The following is a 22280-nucleotide window of genomic DNA, read 5'->3' on the forward strand; positions in this document are numbered from 1 at the left end:
CAAAATGAATAAATTCCTCCTCTATAAATATACCTTCAGCCAGATGCAGAAAGTTCTCTCCCATAATAAACATTTCCTGAAAAATTCTCAAGCTAACCCCCCACACGTCCATGGCTGATGGACAAGTCCATAGAATATGTACTATAGTTTCCTTCTCTACCACATATAGGATACAAAATATCTTGAATTATTTTCTGCCTCACCAAATTTTCTTTTGGGGGTAAAAGGTTATGACAAGCCCTCCACATAAAATTCTTACCCGAATTATGTATATTTAGCTTCCAAATTTCTTTCCACAAGCTACTATCTCCCATCCTTGACGAACATTTAGCCTGTAAACTATTTTCTTTCTCTTTTGCCATATGGTAAGCGCTACTAACCGAGAAAAGACCTGAAGGTGAAATTCTCATAATATTCACCTTGCCAATCATTTTCCTCCCTTGTGACATCCTTTGAAAAGCACTTTTCACCACGTCCTATTATCATTTCTTTTGGTGGGGGTATTTGCTAGGCTAAAGTTTTATTTTATTTTAGAACACATCTTAATTTTTCGGCTATTTTCCTTTTATCTCCTAAGGTGATATAGCTTTTAAAATTACAATTAGATTTGTAATTAATCATTATTAAATTTTAATTAAATGATAATTTTAAAAGTTACATCACTCTTAGTGGGATAAAAATAAGATATAAGTCTTACTTAAAGCATTACTTATGTAATGATGCATAATTATTTTATGTCTTGCATGTCTCAACGCTCAAAACTCGGATCCTAGAAAAGATATAGCATATAGTCCACATATGCCTCGGATAATGAAGAGTATTAATGTTATACTTTACACCATAGTGATATTATTTTGATATAATTAACATGAGCTAATAGTTGTTGAATTTTATTATTATTATTTTTTTAACAAGGGCTACTAACCCATATATGTCATGTCAGTATAGTATTAGTATGATTGTGGTGTGAAGAATAATATTTCTCTATAAATAGAAATTTCCTTCAAACCAGTTTGAAAGAAATTTGTGTACACGAAAATATTAGTTTATTAGGTGGATTAATTAGTAAATCTCATTTCCATGGGCCATATTTGCATTTGCCAAGATATCCAATATTAATTGACTGAAATATTTAATATGATTAGGTTACTTAGAACACACACTTCATTGTTTAATATTATCCTTTTTTATTTTTTATTTTTTATTTTTTTATAAAAAAAAAATGTTCAATATTTATAAGCAAGAATGATTATCTTGACCTCAGGTATTCTGTGATCTCTCTGTGTTTCTGTTTATGTCAGAGCCATAATGCTTGATCTTGTCCTCCGGCTTGTAGATGAGGATATGGTTAGGGTTAGGGTTTTGTTTATCAGTGAATGGTCTATCATTTTGATTATCAATGCAAGTCGCTGTTAAGGCTGAAGGGGCCACATAGGCATTCTATGAGTACACAAGTGCATTGCTTGAGGTATGTCTTTCTTGTTTCTCCACTCTTGTATATGTCTGTATTAGGGTTCGTCTTATAGTAGTTTTTATATTGTTGAATTTGACTTTATCTATCAAAAAAATTAAATTAAATTTAAAAAATATATATTGTTGAATTGACTTCCATGGCAGTTTTGGTGTTGATCATATCCCCATATATATGGTTAAAGTATGTTGGTAATATACAGTTGTTTATGTTTGAGATTGTTGCTGAAACCGAAGCAGAGAAAGTAGCTGGGAATGAAGGCCTCGTCCAAAGGAGACATGATTGGTGGTTTCTCTTTTGATCAATTTGTAATATTGGTTACATTCGAGGAAGGCAAACCATATCTGATTTTCAACAGCTAGCACACACCAGATGGAGTCTTTCTAGAAATGCTCCTTGTGGAATTCAAACTTGGCTGGGCCTTTTTGATTGAACTCATTGCGGAGCTTGTTGAGTTCTTTAGCCAAAACCGGTGCCTCACAGTAGAATACCCCTGAATTGATCCAATTCACCAAAACCACAAAAGTGTTGATTAGCATTGGAAGATATATCTGAATCAGCCAATATTCTTTTTTTCTTTTAATTTTGTGGGCTCATGGACATTTTTTCTCACCAATTCTTGCACCAATGTGCTTGGAACACATCATGGAGAAAACTTTCTTCCATTTAGGCCTTCCAAAATGCGTTTGAACCTGATGATATAACATAGGAAACATAAATTGTTATATTCACAATTATTATTATTTTAAACTTCTAGAATAAATGACGACTTAACATAGTATTAGAGTCAAAGTTTTGAGTTTAATTGATCTCCAATTTCAATAAAAATAGTCCACTTGAGGATAGTGTTAAAATATTAATTACAAAAAAAATTAAATTATACATTTACTATGAAAGTAATAAGTAGTAAATTATCAAAGAGCTTTACGTATGTACCCTAGTGCCTGAAACAATGTCCACGCCATTCTTAGGAGTGCTTGCAGCATGCAAATGAGGGCCGATCGGGCGTCTCCTAACTTATACACACTAGTCAGGTAGTTGTGCATCTCAATGACACCCTAATTATTGACAATTAGTACTGAAATTTCAACAAAAAAACTTGTGATGCCAGAGAACATTCGCTTTTACCTTTTGATCAAGATCAACAACTTCATCAATATATGACCCCTTTAAACCAATCAAAGGAGCCTTGCTCCCTCGTTACCCAGTAGAAGTAAGCACTGACATCCGAGATTGAATCCTGATGTCATGCATGTAATTAAGTATTTTGCCGTTTAAATAAAAAGTTGACTGACAAAATAAAACAAGTTACTTACTACTGCGTCCTCCATTTTGATAATGTTGTTGAGCAAATCTTTGAGAATACTGATAAAAGGTGTTGCTCCAATCCCCATACCAACAAGTAGCAAGACATCATACTTCCGATAGTCTTGTGCTGGGGCACCATAAGGTCCATTGATTAAGAGCTTCGGCCAACTGTTATCTCTATAGGGGAATTTATTCACATATTAAATAATGTATCACTAATTCTAATTAATGAGATTATGGAGGGAATTTCCATTAGAAAGTGTTGGGTCATATTTCAGCTGGGTTGGGCCCAGTTCGAACTTACCGGCCCATCCCCCACACTCGGTCATTTTTACAGTTCAAAATAAACTCATGTTCGGCAAACTTAGGTTTATATAGATTATATTATTGACACTCGGTTATCAGGCTCGGTTAGCCGAGCCTGAGGCAAGTACCGAGTGTTACCCTCAGGAAATAATGAACATATCTGAATAAATATCCTATTTGATGTTCTCTGATATATTGTTGACACGTGGACCCTCGGTAAAAGTCCACAGTGTTAGATGAACAGGTACAATCTGATGCCTATAAAAGGGGGGTCTCCTTTCACTATTTCGGTAACTTCTTTTTACCCTCAAACTGAATACTTTGCTTATCTTTTCCTTGATCCATAATCTTCAAGTTCATCTTTCTTTTGAACACTTCAACTAACTTAGGCATCGGAGCTTCCACCGGTCGGACAACGGCGGCAGCTTTGATCCCTTTTTCCTTATCCTTCATTCTCAGCTCAACACTCGGTTATCAAGTATTGTGCTGGGCCTTTTCCCACGTCATCATTCGGAAAACTGCTTCAACAGTTTGGCGCCGTCTGTGGGAATCGGTTTTTATCGATCCTTACTAATCTCATATATTCCGATATGGTGAACACACCCCCACACCCCAGCATGATGTGGTATTTTTGTGACCAAAAATATCAATTATAAAAATAACCACTCGCAATAGGACGAATCTTTGTAGGATACGGCTATAGAGAGGGTGTCGAACCTCAAGGACTGCAGGGGTTTTATTATCAAAATTTGAAAGATTAAAATTAACTTAATTAAAAAGAGAATTGATTTGATTTTCTTTAAAACTAAAATTGCATGAAAATAAAAGAGATTTAAAATAAGAGAGAGAGTGTAGGGTATTGACTTCACCTCTATCCGCACAACAATGGCTAATCATAATTAATCCCAGAAATTCATTCTATGCATGTTATAAATAAACAAGAAACTACCTTATTAAAGAATAAGCATAATCTATCTTCGGTTGGCACGAATCGTCCACCTAACCACTAAGATGCGGTACGACTCGTCTTCCTTAGGTATAAATTATCAAATTCTTTAAAAGGATACATACAATCAATGAATAAGTGTAACCCATCTTCGGTTGGCACGGATTGTCTACCTAAATTACACTAAACTAGGGTGTAGTACAATCCGTCTTCCCTAGGCATGGCCTATCAAATCCTATTGGTCATATGTCAATTAAACCCATTGTATAACCATCATCCTCATAATCACAGAAAATAAGAATGATTTGAGATCAATAAAAGTAAAATACTTTCTAAGACAAGAGAAGAATTTCACAAATATTGATTTTGGAATTTAAGAACAATTGCATTTAATAATTAAGAACATAAATCAATTGTAGCAATCCTCATAATTATACAATCAACATGCATAAATTGAAAATCTAGAAATTAAATACAATCAAACCATTGTGCTTGGATAGGGTTACATCAACACCCTATTACAGAATTAGCCGCTCATTGGGGTGCTAGGATGGCCTCCTGCCATGGATTATCTCCTCTTCAACTTGTCAAGCCTCCAAGAAGATTTTTGTATCTAAAACTAAGCACACCTTCTCTTGAAGGTTAAGGGTCTATTTATAGGGAGCAAGCCAGTCCTAGAAGCCCAAGGAAACCAAGAAATTTCGGAGATTTAAGTCCAAGTCCAATTAGGATAAAGAAAACCTAAGTCCAAATCGGAATAGGATTCGCCCAGAATTGCATTCCTATCTTGCGGGACGATTTTGGCATTGCGGCGCTCCGAATTAGGAAAATACTATTTCACAATGATTTGTATTAATTTGAGTTAGCTTTCCAGTGCCGCTTGAATCACCTCAATCGGATATTTGAACTGAAAGTTATGACCAAAATACCGAGACGTATGCAGAATCCCAAATTGAATCCAATCCGATTTTGACTCCAATTTGAGAAATTCCGAATTAATCCCTTCCTTTATTTGATTAAACTTAACCATGATTTGTTAAGCTTAATCATATCTTCTAGGTCTTCTCAAAGTGTGCTTTTAAGCCCAAAATGAATGGAATTAATTGCATCTTTATTTATAACCTGAAAACACAAAAACAAAACAAAATCAAACAAATAACAATGCTAAGGAATTAACATATGCAAATTAAGGGGCTTGAATGTGCAACATTCGACGCTTATCACACCCCCAAACTTACATATTGCTAGTCCCTTAGCAATACAAAACAGAAAATAAGCTGAAAAATAAAAAGATAAGTCCATCTTTCGTGGGATGTACGATTGCATTTAGCATATGCAACAAGCCTTTTAAACCCCTAGGCATTCCCTAGAGGACGAGTGAAGTCTCGTGAGGGTTTTCCAGGAATGATACCCACAAACATTGTCATTATTATGTTATTCGAAAGGATAAAGCATCACAAAAATAATGGTTCTCATTCATTAGCAGGCTTAAAATTATAAACTTCATTTTCAAAATTCTCAGGAATTTACAAGTCAAATCACTTACAAATGGTAGATTGAGATACACAAATTTCAATTAGTGCAAAGTGAACTAACACATAATCATGAGGCTTCAAAATAATTCCAATATGAATGAATCAACATCTTAGAATTTATTGGACTTCATATCAAATGAAACAACCAAGGCATACTCTTTTTTTTTTTTTTTTTTTTTATTTTTTTTTTTTATTAAGGCTTTGTAATACTTAGCTCCCTTAAGCTTTCTAGTTGACTCATGTATCGAGTGTTAGGCCAATATCTCCCAAACCAAATAGCTTTAGGGCATTAGGTGTAAAGACACCCCTAAGGACTTACTAACTCGAGTCAAAAAGACTATGAAGCTAAGCTAGCCATTTTATTAATCAACCCAAAAATTTCACTTTTTGACGCGAACACTCACTGCTTAATGAGGCAAGAGGTCCGGTTACTCAGCGAAAAATTCAAACTTGATTTTTTTAATTTAATTTAATTTAATTTATTTATTTAATTATTATTATTATTATTTTTTATAGCATGCCAAAGTTATTCACCCAATATGTCACCCAACAGAATTCAAGATATTGAAAACAAACATAATTGGTCTCAAAATTCATACCTCACAGACATGTGCTAGTGTGCTCAATATAGATTTAAATTGAAATAAGAAGCATCTCATGTTGCCAAAAGTAAGTAACAAGACTTAAAATCCCTAAGTCATATGATCATGTGTTCATAACTTTAAGCCTATCAATGAATTTCAAACCAAAATCAAAGCTCAACCATATGCTTAAGAATGACATAACAATAATAATGGATTGTGTTTTGTTTTTCCATACCCCCTAACTTGAATCATACATTGTCCTCAATGTATGTATAGAACTAAAGAATAAGATCAAGAGTATAGGAATACCTGAATGAGCAGATGTGGGCATATCATACCCCCAAACTTGAATGCAAAAACACATATCCTAAAAATAAAGTGATACTCCAACCAAATACCAATCAAGTGCACACATTGTTGTAAAAAGATAAACAAAGAATGAAACAACAATGGATAAAATAAACCTGGATGGAGATCATATGCCCTGGTGGAGTGGAGGGTCAAGCGCACAGGGCGTGCACTTGATCCTATGAAACTGACTCATATTGTCAAAATATATGGAATCTGCCAAGTCAACGGAATCCATATCCTTGATGTACGCAGTGTTCTCTGACCCTTAAGTTTAAACTTGAAGCACCAATCTTTTCTTCTCTTAGACCAAAGAGAATAAATTTTACCCACAAATAAGTAATTCCATATGTCAGCATATCGAGGTAGATCCTTCTGAGTATTTCCAAACAATTTCTCATCCGAAAAGGGATCATGAATTGGAATAAAATGGGGAGAATACTTGGGGAGTTTTTCTACCTCGATGGTCTCTTTTTCCTCGTCTAACTGCCCTAACAATCTACCCTCATGGCCTCTTGGTAAGTCATAAGAAATAATGGCCGGGATAGTGTCATCTGTCCCTAAAAATGAAGATTTCAAATTACCTGGAACAGGGGCTTGGAGCTCATATGGCATCTCTAGAATAGGAGGTGATGGTGAAGAAGCCTCAGTGCTCGCTTCCTTGCTTTTTTCCCGATGTAGATCCTGTGGGACCTCAATTTGCTCCTCCTTTGGCTCCTCCTTCCTTTCTTCCATGTGGTTTTCGACCACCTCTCCACTCCTCAGTGTGGTGATAGCTTGCTCATGACAAGAAGTACTTTCTTCGTCCATGTAGTGTCCATCAAGATTGGCCACCGGCTGATTTTGAAACTCTTCTTCTTCCATCCTATTGAGGTGGTTGACGATTTGTTCAACATGAGCTTCCATCCTGGCGTCTATCTCGGCGAAGAATTGAGGGGTATAACGTTCCTGTTGAGATTTCACCGTCTGCTTTATCTCACCCGTTAGCTCACTTATCATTTTTAGTATCCGATCCTCAAAATTAGAATCTGAGGGTGGTGGTGCAGCCTGGTATTGTTGTTGTGAAGGCCAGTAGATGGGAGATGGCTCCTCTTGATATTCTTGAAAGTCAGAACCCATCGGAGGAGGTGGTTCGGTTTGGTATATCTGTTATGGAGTTGCTTGATATGGAGGAGAATAGGATTGATCATTGAATTGAGGATATGCCTGATGGTACAGTTCATGACGTTGTGGAGCATAATTCCCAGGAGCTTGAGTTTGCCACGAGAGATTAGACTGGTTGCTCCACGCCGGGCTATAGGAATCAGAATAATGGCTATTCCCCGGTCTAGAGAACGGTCTGTTCATATGCTCATAAGAATAATTAGAAAATTGTCCCGTTGTAGGACAATCTCTAATATGATGATAAGGACTATAGCAATATGAACATGGTCCATGGGGTGTTGGAATGCCTCCCCACATGAACTAAACTAATATAATTAACATAAAATAACAACAGAAAAATAAAAATAAAAATAAAAACTCACAAACGGCCTTTAGGTGCCTTGGAAATTTGGAAGCCGACTGCTGCTAATGCGCTCGATCGCATGGCAGAGTACGCTCGAGCGTACTGCCGCAGATGGGTGTGAGCACAAGAGTGGAGGGATCGAGCGCAAAAGGTGGAGTGCGTACGTGCGCTCGATCGCACACGATCTGCGCTCGATCGCAGTCACAGTGAAGGCAGGTACGGACCTGTTTGCAAATTCTAAAATAAAACAAAAACAAAACACAAACAGAATTAAAATTAGCAGAAAAATGAATTATTAAGCTAAAATCAATCCTTAAATTGTGACAATAAAACCGTTAAGCAGTCCCCGGCAACGGCGCCAAAAATTGATGTGGTATTTTTGTGACCAAAAATATCAATTATAAAAATAACCACTCGCAATAGGACGAATCTTTGTAGGATACGGCTATAGAGAGGGTGTCGAACCTCAAGGACTGTAGGGGTTTTATTATCAAAATTTGAAAGATTAAAATTAACTTAATTAAAAAGAGAATTGATTTGATTTTCTTTAAAACTAAAATTGCATGAAAATAAAAGAGATTTAAAATAAGAGAGAGAGTGTAGGGTATTGACTTCACCTCTATCCGCACAACAATGGCTAATCATAATTAATCCCAGAAATTCATTCTATGCATGTTATAAATAAACAAGAAACTACCTTATTAAAGAATAAGCATAATCTATCTTCGGTTGGCACGAATCGTCCACCTAACCACTAAGATGCGGTACGACTCGTCTTCCTTAGGTATAAATTATCAAATTCTTTAAAAGGATACATACAATCAATGAATAAGTGTAACCCATCTTCGGTTGGCACGGATTGTCTACTTAAATTACACTAAACTAGGGTGTAGTACAATCCGTCTTCCCTAGGCATGGCCTATCAAATCCTATTGGTCATATGTCAATTAAACCCATTGTATAACCATCATCCTCATAATCACAGAAAATAAGAATGATTTGAGATCAATAAAAGTAAAATACTTTCTAAGACAAGAGAAGAATTTCACAAATATTGATTTTGGAATTTAAGAACAATTGCATTTAATAATTAAGAACATAAATCAATTGTAGCAATCCTCATAATTATACAATCAACATGCATAAATTGAAAATCTAGAAATTAAATACAATCAAACCATTGTGCTTGGATAGGGTTACATCAACACCCTATTACAGAATTAGCCGCTCATTGGGGTGCTAGGATGGCCTCCTGCCATGGATTATCTCCTCTTCAACTTGTCAAGCCTCCAAGAAGATTTTTGTATCTAAAACTAAGCACACCTTCTCTTGAAGGTTAAGGGTCTATTTATAGGGAGCAAGCCAGTCCTAGAAGCCCAAGGAAACCTAGAAATTTCGGAGATTTAAGTCCAAGTCCAATTAGGATAAAGAAAACCTAAGTCCAAATCGGAATAGGATTCGCCCAGAATTGCATTCCTATCTTGCGGGACGATTTTGGCATTGCGGCGCTCCGAATTAGGAAAATACTATTTCACAATGATTTGTAGTAATTTGAGTTAGCTTTCCAGTGCCGCTTGAATCACCTCAATCGGATATTTGAACTGAAAGTTATGACCAAAATACCGAGACGTATGCAGAATCCCAAATTGAATCCAATCCGATTTTGACTCCAATTTGAGAAATTCCGAATTAATCCCTTCCTTTATTTGATTAAACTTAACCATGATTTGTTAAGCTTAATCATATCTTCTAGGTCTTCTCAAAGTGTGCTTTTAAGCCCAAAATGAATGGAATTAATTGCATCTTTATTTATAACCTGAAAACACAAAAACAAAACAAAATCAAACAAATAACAATGCTAAGGAATTAACATATGCAAATTAAGGGGCTTGAATGTGCAACATTCGACGCTTATCACAGCACATCTCCACATCTTATTCCAATCATCCAGCCAGATGTACCCGGAACCTCACACGATCTAAATCCCCCAACAGCCATCATGGTTGATTTCATGAAATGAATAGCCGAATCGGTTGAGGCTATGAGAAAGCAGAATGAAGAGATCGTCTCTAGGTTGCCTCCTAGAGAAGATTCGGCACAAAAGAGAAGACAAGAGGAGTCCTTTAGGGACCCACCACCATTAGCTCGGCATCAATCAACCCAACAAGACGCTGGAAGTTCAATACGAGGAAATCCACATACTGTTCAGACCAAAGCAAACACTCACCGATGAGAGCACGCCAAAAGTTCACAGCTTGGTGGTAAGTCACACCATGGCGAGTCCAGTCACGCCAAAACTCACCATAGTCATTCCCAGTATAGCCATTCTCGTCATGCTCTGTTGCATTTTGAGAAGCCTGTAGAGGCTGCAGTGCATAAAGACGTTAAAGATCTCCAGGAGAAGTTTGAAAAGATGGCTTTCTTAATCGAAAATGGGGAAAATTGGTCCGCCACTGAGGATCTCATGCAACATACCAATTTACCTTTTACTGATCGTGTGATGAGGTTTCCAATGCCTAGTAGTTTTAAGGTTCCTCGGATCGGCGAATATGACGGAAGTGGAGATCCTTCCGACCACATGGAAAGCTTCCGAGCTCACATCATCCTTCATGAAACTCCTGACGAAATCGCTTGCCGAGCCTTCCCGTTAACTCTAAGGGGAGTTGCCAAAGAATGGTTTAGAAGTCGGAGTCCTAAATCTGTTGATACTTTTGATTATCTTGGGCAGCAGTTCTTAGGACAATTTCTTGCCGTTTGAAGAAGAAAGAAGAATCCAGCATACCTATTATCCCTAGTGCAAGGGAAGAACGAGTCCTTGAAGGATTATTTATTGCGGTTCAATCGGGAGAAGCTGGCGGTGGAGAGTACTGACGAGCAAACCATTCTCTCAGCATTGATGCATGGAATACAGACTGAAGGGCCTCTGATGGCCGAGTTGTCCAAAAGGCCAAAAACATAAACTTTGCGACAGTTCAACATCAAAGCGGAGGAGTTCATCAACCAGGAAGAGACTATCTCAGCGTTGCTGAAATCTAAAGTTGCTGAGAACAAACCTGCTACTGATCCAGGTATGACGAAACCGAGGGTCTTTGTCGAGAAGAAAAAGAAGGATCGCCAAAGTCCTGAGATTCTGGAAAGAAAGGTCGATCTACCTTCTCGGCCAAATCAGCATCAACAATATGTGGGATGGACACCCCTGAATACAACTGTTTATAAGGTGTTCATGGAAGTTAAGAAGGATCCGAGCTTGCGATGGCCAGGAAGGATGAAGTCTCCACCCCAGAATCGTAATACTCGAAAGTTTTGTGAGTATCATAATGATCACGGGCATCAAATCGAGGATTGTATCAGTCTTCGGTTCGAGATTGAAAAATTTCTGAGGAATGAAAAGTTGCTGAATTTCTTAGCTGAGGAAAATGGCAAGGGGAAGAGCGCCCAGGATGGTCAGGGTCAGCATTCGGGAAAAAATAGTGATCGATCACGCAATCAAAGGCAGAGGCGTGAGGAACCGAGGGTTTTGCAGAATCAGCAGCAGAGTCCCCAGAACCAACCTATTATTGGTGAGATTCGTACCATCTCGGGAGGCCTTGCTAGTGGAGGAGAATCAAGCTCAGCGAGGAAGGCTTATGCCAAGCAGGCAAGAATGGAAGAAATCCTAGTGCTTGAAAAACCCTCCAAAATCCAGAAACAAGAACCGAGTATTCTAACGTTTTCGGAGGAAGATGCGAAAGAAGTCTCGATGCCACATGATGATGCATTGGTAATAACTCTAACGGTGGCTAACCATGCCGTTCACCGAGTGTTGATAGACAATGGAAGCTCGGCTGATATTATTTATTGGACAGTTATTCAACAATTAGGCATTAGCCAAGAGAAGTTGAAACCCTTCCTGTCACCATTGATAGGGTTTGCAGGTAAGCGTGTCCAACCCATTGGGTTGATTGCTCTTCCAATCACAGCGGGAACCGCTCCCAGGCAATCCACTATCATGATAGATTTTTTGGTCATCGACCGACCATCAGCTTATAACATGATCATTGGTCGTCCAGCTTTGAATCAATTGAGAGCGGTTACTTCTACCTATCACTTGAAAGTGAAGTTCCCAACCATTGAGGAAGTCGGCGAAGTTAAGGGAGACCAAGTTGCTGCCAGATGGTGTTACCATACGTCTTTGAAGAAATGCCCAAAGTTAACACTTTTAATGATTGGCAGTCTAGGTGATGAGCGAAACATGCAGGATCGGTTCTCAGCTAACTTCTAAGGTTAAAGAGGTCCTTGTTCAGTTTATCCAGCAAAACCTCGAAGTTTTTGTATGGTCTCCTAAAGACATGCTAGGGATTTATCCCAAGGATATTGTTCATCACTTGAACATTAATCCAGAAGTTAAACCAGTGAAGCAAAAGTGAAGGAAATTTGCTCCCGACAGGAACATGGCAATTGTCGAGGAGGTGGACAAACTTCTGAAAGCCCAGTCTATCGAAGAAGCACATTACCCTAATTGGTTGTCCAATGTAGTGATGGTTAAGAAGTCTTCTGGGAAGTGGAGAATGTGTGTGGATTTTACCGATCTTAACAAGGCTTGCCCAAAGGATAGTTTTTCGCTACCCCATATTAGCTCTTTAGTTGATGCAACGGCAGGGTATGAGCTGTTGAGCTTCATGGATGCCTTCTCGGGTTATAATCAGATTTTTATGCATCCACCTGATCAAGAAAAAACAGCTTTCATCACCGGTCGAGGCTTATACTGCTACAAAGTTATGCCATTTGGTTTGAAAAATGCCGGTGCAACTTACCAGAGGCTGGTAAACAAGATGTTTCAAGAGCAAATTGGGAAGAACATGGAGGTTTATGTCGACGACATGCTGGTAAAAAGCAAGCTGCGGATAGATCATGTGACAGATTTGCAGGAGGCATTTAGGATATTGAAGCGTTTCAAGATGAAACTTAATCCTATGAAATATGCATTTGGGGTTTCATCTGGGAAGTTCCTCGATTATATGGTGTCTAGCCGAGGAATTGAAGCTAATCCAGAGAAGATCCAGGTGGTGTTGGATATGCAATCTCCAAAAAATGTGAAGCAAGTTCAACAATTAACAGGAAGAATCGCAGCTTTAAATAGGTTCATCTCTCGGTCTACAGATAAGTGTCTCCCATTTTTTAAGATTTTACGCAAAGCTTTCGAATGGTCTGAAGAATGCGAGCAGGCATTCGAACAACTTAAGAGGTACCTAGTCAGTCCACCTCTTCTTAGCCGAGCTATCCCTAGAGAAGTATTATATTTATACTTAGCCGTATCTCCAACTGCGGTCAGTGCAGCCTTGATTCGCGAAGAAGAGGGTGTTCAGAAGTCGGTTTACTTTATCAGCCGAGTGTTACATGGGGCCAAGGAGAGATACGTACAGATGGAGAAACTTGTTTTCGCCCTGGTAGTTGCTTCCAGGAAGCTCCGACCATATTTCCAAGCTCATTCGATCAATGTTTTGACCGAGTATCCATTGAAAAAAGTACTTCAAAAATTGGACTTGTCTGGTCATTTGGTCAACTGGGCGATTGAGATTAGTGAATTCGACATTCACTTTGTTTCACGCAATGCTGTTAAAGGTCAGGCTCTAGCAGACTTTGTGGCGGAATTCACCAACGTTCAATACCAAGAGGATTGGCTGAATGAGAGAACATGGGTAATTTATGTAGATGGTTCATCCACCAAAAGAAATGGCGGAGCTGGGGTTGTAATTATTACACCAGACGGAAGAGAGTTGAAGAGTTCATTGAGATTGGAATTTAAGACTACTAACAATGAAGCCGAGTATGAAGCTGTAATAGCAGGACTCGGTTTAGCCCAAGAGCTGGAGGCAGAGTTTGTAGAGGTACGGAGCAATTCTCAAGTTATTGTCGGCCACATTTGCGGCGAGTTTGAGGCTAAGGGCAGCAAGATGAAGCTCTACTTATCCAAAATTCAAGGTATGCAAAAAACTTTCAAAAAGTTTTGCATTGTTAAAATTCCAAGAGAAGAGAATGAGAAGGCAGACCATCTAGCCCATTTGGGCTCTTCAACCGAGTGTGAAGTGGGGGAGACTGACCAGATAGTACAAATTCAGCAACAACCTTCCATCGTTGAGAAGGTTCTTATTTTAACTATCGAAGTCATGCCTGCTTGGGCTGAAGAAATTGTTAATTACCTCAAAAAGGGAATTCTGCCAGGAGATAAGACGAAGGCAGTGCAGTTAAAAAGAAAGGCTGTTCGGTTCGCGCTGGTCAATGGAGCTCTTTTTAAACGAGGTTTTATGTTACCTCTCCTTAAATGTGTCTCTAAAGAAGAGGGTGATTATATCCTTCGTGAGATTCATGAAGGAATCTGTGGCAGTCACTCGGGAGCCCGCATTTTAGCACACAAAGCGGTGAGAGCAGGGTTCTTTTGGCCGAGTATGAACCAGGACTCCATAAACATGGTCAAAACTTGTGACAGTTGTCAGCGCTTTGCCAACGTTATCAAGCAACCTCTTGAAGAACTTAGCTCGGTTTCCTCGCCATGGCCATTTTCACAATGGGGGGTGGATATAGTAGGGCCATTACCTACAGGCAAAGGAGGAGTGCGGTTCGTTGTAGTTGCTGTCGATTATTTCACCAAGTGGGCAGAGGCTGAAGCTCTGGTGAATATTACCGCAAAGAACATCGAGAAATTTCTTTGGAAAAGTGTCATTTGTTGATATGGGATTCCTCTTGCCATTGTTACAGACAATGGTAAACAGTTTGACTGTGAGACCTTTCGAAATTGGTGTGCCGGACTTCATGTTCGGCAATACTTTTCATCCCCAAGACATCCCCAAGCAAATGGACAAGTAGAAGCAACTAACAAAACCATATTCAAGATTCTGAAGAAGAAGCTCGATCAGCACAAAGGGGGATGGGCGGAAAATCTTCCTGAAGTTTTGTGGGCATATCGCACAACCAAGAGAACTCCGACTGAGGAAACTCCTTTCGCCTTAGCCTACGGAACCGAGGCTATCATCCTTGCAGAGGTCGGATCGGGGAGTTGTCGAGTGGACACATTCAACCCCAATCTCAACGGCGAAGGTTTGAAGCTACATTTGAACTTGCTACAAGAGAAACAAGATCAGGCTCAAGTCACAATGGCAGCATACCAGCAGAGAGTTGCTCGGTATTTCAACCGACAGGTGAAACGTCGTAGTTTCCAAGTTGGAGATTTGGTTCTGAAAAAAGTCACCTTAGCAACCAAAGATGCAACTGAAGGAAAACTCGCACCGAATTGGGAAGGACCATACCAGGTGATCAAATGTGGCAAAGCGAGAGCTTGCTATCTTACAAACTCTGAAGGAAAACAACTCCAACGACCATGGAATGCTGAACATCTTAAGAAGTATTTTGTATAGAATTATAATTCTTAGAGCATCACTTTTGTTGTATTCTTTTTATGGTTAAATCGATGCATATTAATGAAGGATCCTGTAAGGTTATAATCATACAGAAATCTTAAAGCATGTGGCAGCCCATGTCTTCGGTTAACGCTCGGAGATTAAATTCAGATAAAAAACAATCTTTAGAAAGATGCTTATAAACACTTTCTGAAAACCTTCAGTGAAAAATTGCCATAGAATTCTCGAGCATCACTCGATATGTTTTTACCGAGGCGCTTTCACTAAACAAACGCAAACCTTTTTCTGAAAAGGTTCTACCTCGGCGAAACATAGCCGGAGAATTTACCGAGTTTTGCTCGGCCAAATGCTGCTAAGGAGCTTTCCCGAGGAAGAAGAACATGAGCAGGCCAAATGCCCAGGCATGCCAAAACGTGCCAAAGCTCAGCATCCAATAAAATTCTCTATTCTATACTCAGAAAAATGTAGCTGAACTAAAGCGCTTTTCCGAGAGTCATCTTTTGAAGAAATACTTATAACACTCTCCAACCCTTCGGCGAAATATAGCTAGAGAGTTTCCCGAACCCAGTTCGGTGAAATGTCACTAAAGCGCTTTCCCAAGGAAGAGTTTCGAAATATAGCTGAATAAAGCGCTTTCCAAAACTTAAACCTTTTGCTCAAAGGTTCCCCTTCGGTGAAACATAGCCTGAGAATTCCCGAGTGTAACTCGGCGAAACGTCACTAAGGCACTTTCCCAAGGAATAGTTCGGAAATATAGCTGAACAAAGCGCTTTCCAAACTTAACCTTTACTCAAAGGTTCTACGTCGGAGAAATATAGCCAGAGAAGTTCCTGAACGTATTTTGGTAAACATCACTAAGGCACTTTCCCGATGATGAAGTTCATAAGCATCCTTACAACTACAGCATCCACCGAGTATTAAACCTTCATACCAAGCATTTTTCTCAAGCAAAGTATATTATTATCATAGTTAAGTGTAATTTATTCACCAGCAGCGCATTCTCGGTCAAACATGCAGCATGCTACGATATTAATTCAAGTTTTACACTTGGTTCAAGTTTTTTACGCCTCATTAAGATTCCCATTAGTATAAAATTGCATTTATAAACTATGGGAATCGGGGGGGTATACATAGTGTGTTTGCATGAAGTTGCTGAGATCTATCGGTGTGCAAGGTTGATATTAAGATCTATCGGTGTGCAAGGTTGATATTAGCAAAAGAACAAAAATTTCTTTCATTATGAAAAAATTTCCTTCATTTACAAGCTAAGATAATTAGATACAAAAAGAGATATGTTATCTCTGATATTTACAATCGGGAAAATCAGGAAGATCAAGAGGAGGCACAGTCCCATTCTTCATCAAATATAGTTATTGATTCTTCCGAATCAACAGTTGAAGATCTTTCAGCCCTAGGACGTTCAGCTGCAGCAGAGGATTCCCCAGTCGCACGCCGAGCGAATGGGTCGAAGCCGAATATTGTGATACCTTTGCAATCAGGCATCTGCTCTTTGCCGAGTATGGCAATCTTTGAAATGGCCTCTTCTGTGGGAGGAACATCTTCAGATTTTATGGTGTTAAGGTCGACACCCTCGGGAGGATTCTTCGACCAGCTGCGGAAGGTTTCGAAACCCAAGATGAAACCTGTGCCCCAACCGTAATCTCGAGCCCAGGAGGCGAAAGAGAGCTGCTTATAGAAATCCCGAGCTTTGTTCCTGTATTTGAAAACTTGCTCCTTAGCTCGCAGGAATTTCCCTTTAAAACCCCCAGCCCTCTTGTCAGCAGCTTTGGCTTTCTTTTTTGCCGACTTTCTTCTTTTTTCTGAGGCCAGAAGCTGCTCTTCAGTTGTTTTCAGTTTTCCCTCAGCCACTTCGGCTTTGGTACACTTAATGACCGAATATCTTTGAGCTTTCTCAAACTCTTCAGAAACTTGATTAATTCGAGACTCAGCGGCTCGACATTGAAGTTCGGCCTCAGCGTGCTTTTCTTTATAGGAAGCCACCTTATCGACCAGGGCTGAATTATCGAGAAGCAATTGTCTGTTCCTGGATCTCTCGGTAATCCCCTGGATACTTTGTTTTCGAACCCGAGAAAGAGCTTGAGAGCACCGAGCCTCCAGATCTATAACCTTTTGTTTGGAAAGACGAAGCTCAGCCTCGGCATCATCAAGCTTTTTTTTTGTACTTTCGGGCTCCAATCTTGAGATTTCGTCAAAGCTCTTTTTGAGCCGAGTTGCTCCTTCCTCAAGAGTCGAGAAGTCGTGTTTTAAACTTCCATGCATCATTCGCTCGGCAGCAAGCTCAGACTTTAACTTTTGAGACCGAGAGATAGCCCCAGCACTTTGAGCTTTCAGACGTTGTATCTTGGCTTCAGCTTCCTCAAGCTTCTTCTTGATTTCCTTGGTTTCCCGAGCCATACTCTCAGCGGACCTTCTAAAACGAAGGTAGTAATTCATGCTATTCATTGACCCCTGCAAATAGAAAGAATTCTATTAGAATAAAAATATTGCTATCAGAAACCAAGTAAGTGGGAATATATTTACCTCTAGCTGATGGTACAACATATGCTTCATCACTTCCTTGGGGAATTGAGCACTTATGTCCACTGGATTAGTGGCTGGGATCGCACTGGCCAGTAAAGCGAAAGGATTATCGAGCCATTTGTCACCTAGCCGAGAGAGGGGCTCCCCAATAGTCTAAAAGATTGGGTCAGGTGTACGTTCTGCCGAGGAATCGGCTGCCCTTGAAGACCCGGTAGGTTTCTCCATGTAAATATTTGTTGGAGGCTAATAAGGACTCTCCGTAGTCATGCTCGGTGGTTCGCTCTTCACAGGTTGGGACGATTCTCCAAGATGTGGCGATTCACCGCCAACTGGAAACTTGAAGCCCACTTCCTCTTCAGTAACTCCACCAGCGGTTGCTGCAAGTTCCGCGTCCAGTTGCTCTTCATCCTCGGACATTTCAACCACCTCTTCGACAAAGGTTTGTTCGGTGTCCATTGGCTCGATAAATACCGGCACTTGGTCAGCAACCTCGGTGACCGAGGGACCAGAAGTGGCCAGTTCTTCAACCTCAGGTCCACTACCTATGATTTCTTCAACCATAGGCTCAGTTCTGTCAACCTCGGGGCGTGGGAAAGAAGGCTCACCTTTGGTTTGTCCTGGGTGGATAACCGCCAAGGGTACTGCAGGTGTTGTTTTGGAGGCCAAGAAGGCGTACACTTCATCAACCTTTATGGGATCTTGTTCCTCGGATTCAGAAGAACTTATTTGTACAGCCTCAGTTGGAATAGAGGGACGAGGAACAGCTAAGGGGGGTGTGACTTCCAGAGCTTCAGAAGTTGAAACTTCGGCTCTGGTAGGTTGGGAAGAAGAAGACGGAGGAGTCCGCTTTGCAAGAAGGGCATCCTGAGCCGACTTATCCTGCCTACTCAGGAACTCCCTGACCTCGCCAAGGACATTGGAGTATGCCCTGACATGAGGAGCAGTTGTTTCAAGCTCAGGGGCTCTCGGATCAATGGCGCCCCCATTTCTCACTTCTTCAGTCATAGCAGCCGAATCTCCTGTCACTCCTTCCGCTGTAGGTTCGGCAACAAGTCCGGCTGTTTTCGAGCTATCCTCGGCAGCCCTGATTTTCTTTTTAGTCTTCCCAGCAGTGGTCTTTACTCGTTTCTTGTTCTTGTTCGGAAAGGGGAATTTGGGACCCTCGGGCTCATCAGCAATCGTCAGGGAGACTCTTGCACTAACCGGCGGCCATGCTGAGGGTTTCTTTAGAGGAACATCTTCAGCTTTCCTCTTTCCCTTCCCTTTGGAAGACTCGGCAGCCTTAGCAGTCGGCCTTCTCGGCACCTCGATAGCTGGTGCTCTCGGCGTAGTAGCTTCTACTAGCCTCGCGGGTGCGGGGGTCCACACATATCGCCTCAGGTTCTCCTCAACCATGATAACGTCGTAATCCATCTTCAGAGGATTAAGCTCGGCGTACCTCAGCACATCCTTCACACGTTTCTCCTCCACTGGGGTTAAATGAGGTTCTTGTTGACCTGAAAAACAGATATGTGCGTCTGAAGGTGAAGAGTGCCTGAAGGTGAAGAGTTTCTCAAATATGTGCGCCTGAAGGTAAAGAGTTTCTTTTTCCTTCTGAGCTGGAAAGTGTACAGAAACTCGGTTCTGGAACACTTCGTCAGTCGGTAGACCGAGAGAAACTCCGTAACTGTGAGTGGATAATCCACCCCGAGGATCATTGGCCAAGCAATCATGGAGGCAAAGAATACTCTCCAACCGTTCGGCGCCAACTGATGTGGAGCTATCCGAACGTAACTCAGCAACTCCCGAACTACCCTCAGGAAAGGCAACCTCAAACCAATTTGGAACATGTCCAAATAAACTCGGGCTTCTTTACTATCGACATCCACCACAGCCCAAACTTTATCGTCGTTGAACCGTAGCTGAACCGAGTCAGGAAGGTGACAAGCTTCACGGATCTGCTGTTCATTTTCCCCCGACAGTTTGGATCTCCATGTAATAGGGTGTGATTCACCCAGTTCATTGGGAACGTCTTCAACCTTAAGACTCATCAGGAATCGACAGTAGAGGAATGTGAAACGAAAGATGGAAGTAAGTCCCTGTGGGAATATGTGTAGGCAACGCTAAAACAGGAGTGCTTGACTGAACGTTAAAACAGAGGACGGATGAATTCAAGAAAGGCTTGAATAAAGAAAATATCAAGTTGAAAGGAAAGAAGAAGATCGATAGAACTCCGAAAGAGCAACAATGGCTTCTGCGATATAGAACAGTGGGGTTTGAACGAAGGGGAAGGAAGGTTTATAAGGAAGGTTTTCTACATGTAATTTCCTTATTCTGTTAGAAAAGGAAATTGGGGGGTAACTGTTGGGTCATATTTCAGCTGGGTAGGGCCCAGTTCGAACCTACTGGCCCATCCCCCACACTCGGTCATTTTTACTGTTCAAAATAAACTCATGTTCGGCAGACTTAGGTTTATATAGATTATATTATCGACACTCAGTTATCAGGCTCGGTTAGCCGAGCCTGAGGCAAGTACCGAGTGTTACCCTTAGGAAATAATGAACATATCTGAATAAATATCCTATTTGATGTTCTTCGATATATTGTTGACACGTGGACCCTCAGTAAAAGTCCACAGTGTTAGATGAACCGGTACAATCTGATGCCTATAAAAGGGGGGTCCCCTTTCACTATTTCGGTAACTTCTTTTTACCCTCAAACTGAATACTTTGCTTATCTGTTCCCTGATCCATAATCTTCAAGTTCATCTTTTTTTTGAACACTTCAACTAACTTAGGCATCGGAGCTTCCACTGGCCGGACAACGCCGGCAGCTTTGATCCCTTTTTCCTTATCCTTTATTCTCAGCTCAACACTCGGTTATCAAGTATTGTGCTGGGCCCTTTCCCACGTCATCATTCGGAAAACTGCTTCAACAGAAAGCACTAGAACAAAAATGTACCCTTTCTGGGTTGTTTCGTCAACCCTGCGAATCCAGTACTATTTCCGGCCATAGGAATGGCTTGAGAGAATACGCACATAAGCTCTTGTGTCCAATCACCTAGCTGCCTAATGTGAACACTTAGGTAGTCATCTCCGGGAGCAGATGTAATGGAATATGAATGCCTGCATGTGATACATAAAATCATCATCATGCCAAATTACCATATATATATAAAGGATGAAGATAAATTCTAGTGCCTCAAGATTTTAATTACCACTGAAATCTCGAAAGAGTGGGGCATTGGATTAACAAGTGTTCTTGTATTTAAACCAGGGTGGCTTAGACATCTTCAACATCAAAACGTTTCCCGGATATATGTCAACCTAAACAATTTACAATTCAAGTTAAAAGTAAATAAATAAAAAATTAAAGAGAGCAATCATGATCAATTAATGTAGGTTGGGTTGAATAATAATAAGATAAAGTTATATCTATTGAGATATTATTATTTTAAATTGAAATTTAACTTGATTAATTGATTGTATTTTATATGACACATTTCCTATTGTTTGTTGCACTGTAATTTTCATTTTGGATCTAATGTGGGGGAACCCACCCCTTTTTTAGTGTTTTAATCCAGTAACCCTTTCCTTATTTGATTAAAAAAAAAAAAACTATGGGTTCCTCTAACTAACCAATATAAATTCATATTCTACCAAGACCGGCTCATTTTAGGGAAAAAAAACAAAAATGTTTCATTAATGCAGTACTGAATACTTTAGAGAAATTTAATGCACGACATATATATATATATATATATTCTAAACTATAGTACTGTATACCTTTAGACAACATTTAAAATATAAAAACATACTACATTAATTACTTATAATCGGTCATATCGATAACAAAAAAAAAAAAAAAAAAAGGAAGAAAAAATCGGCCAACTAGTCCATTTATTTAAAAGGCTTTTGTTTTTTCTTTATACTTTTCATTTCAAAGCACTTTCAAATTTTTTTAACCAAACAAGTTTTTTTTTTTTTTTTTTTTCAAACGAGCTTTTAAGGTGTTAAATGCACTTTTGAAGCCCTTAAACGCAATCCCAAAGAGGCCTTAAACCATGTATACCTATGGAAACAAATTTTCATTAAAAAAATTGTTTATTTTTCTCTATATTTTTTTCGAATGTGCAAACTTATATACGTTTGATTTGTATTGAAATATTATAGATATCACACTAACAATATTAAATAATCATGCTTATTTTTTATATTATAATTGTAATACCCGACAAAACACCTATTTTAAAAGGTTAAAGATTTCTTACTTAACCGATTAATGTTTCCTTAAAACAAAGCCTTAAACCAAGATGCCTAAACCTTTTTCAAATACCCCAAACCCCTTGAGACTTTTAGAAG

General features: G+C 39.7%; 1 pseudogene; it reads right to left on the minus strand.

The window, feature by feature from the left end:
• Window positions 1-1854: 1854 nt before the first annotated feature.
• Window positions 1855-21209, minus strand: LOC148587023 (respiratory burst oxidase homolog protein F-like; annotated as a pseudogene).
• Between the last annotated feature and the right edge of the window lie 1071 nt (window positions 21210-22280).

The sequence above is a fragment of the Corylus avellana genome, chromosome 3 (assembly GCF_965113065.1).
Source record: "Corylus avellana chromosome 3, dhCorAvel1.hap1.2, whole genome shotgun sequence".
In the NCBI taxonomy this organism is placed as follows: Eukaryota; Viridiplantae; Streptophyta; class Magnoliopsida; order Fagales; family Betulaceae; genus Corylus; species Corylus avellana.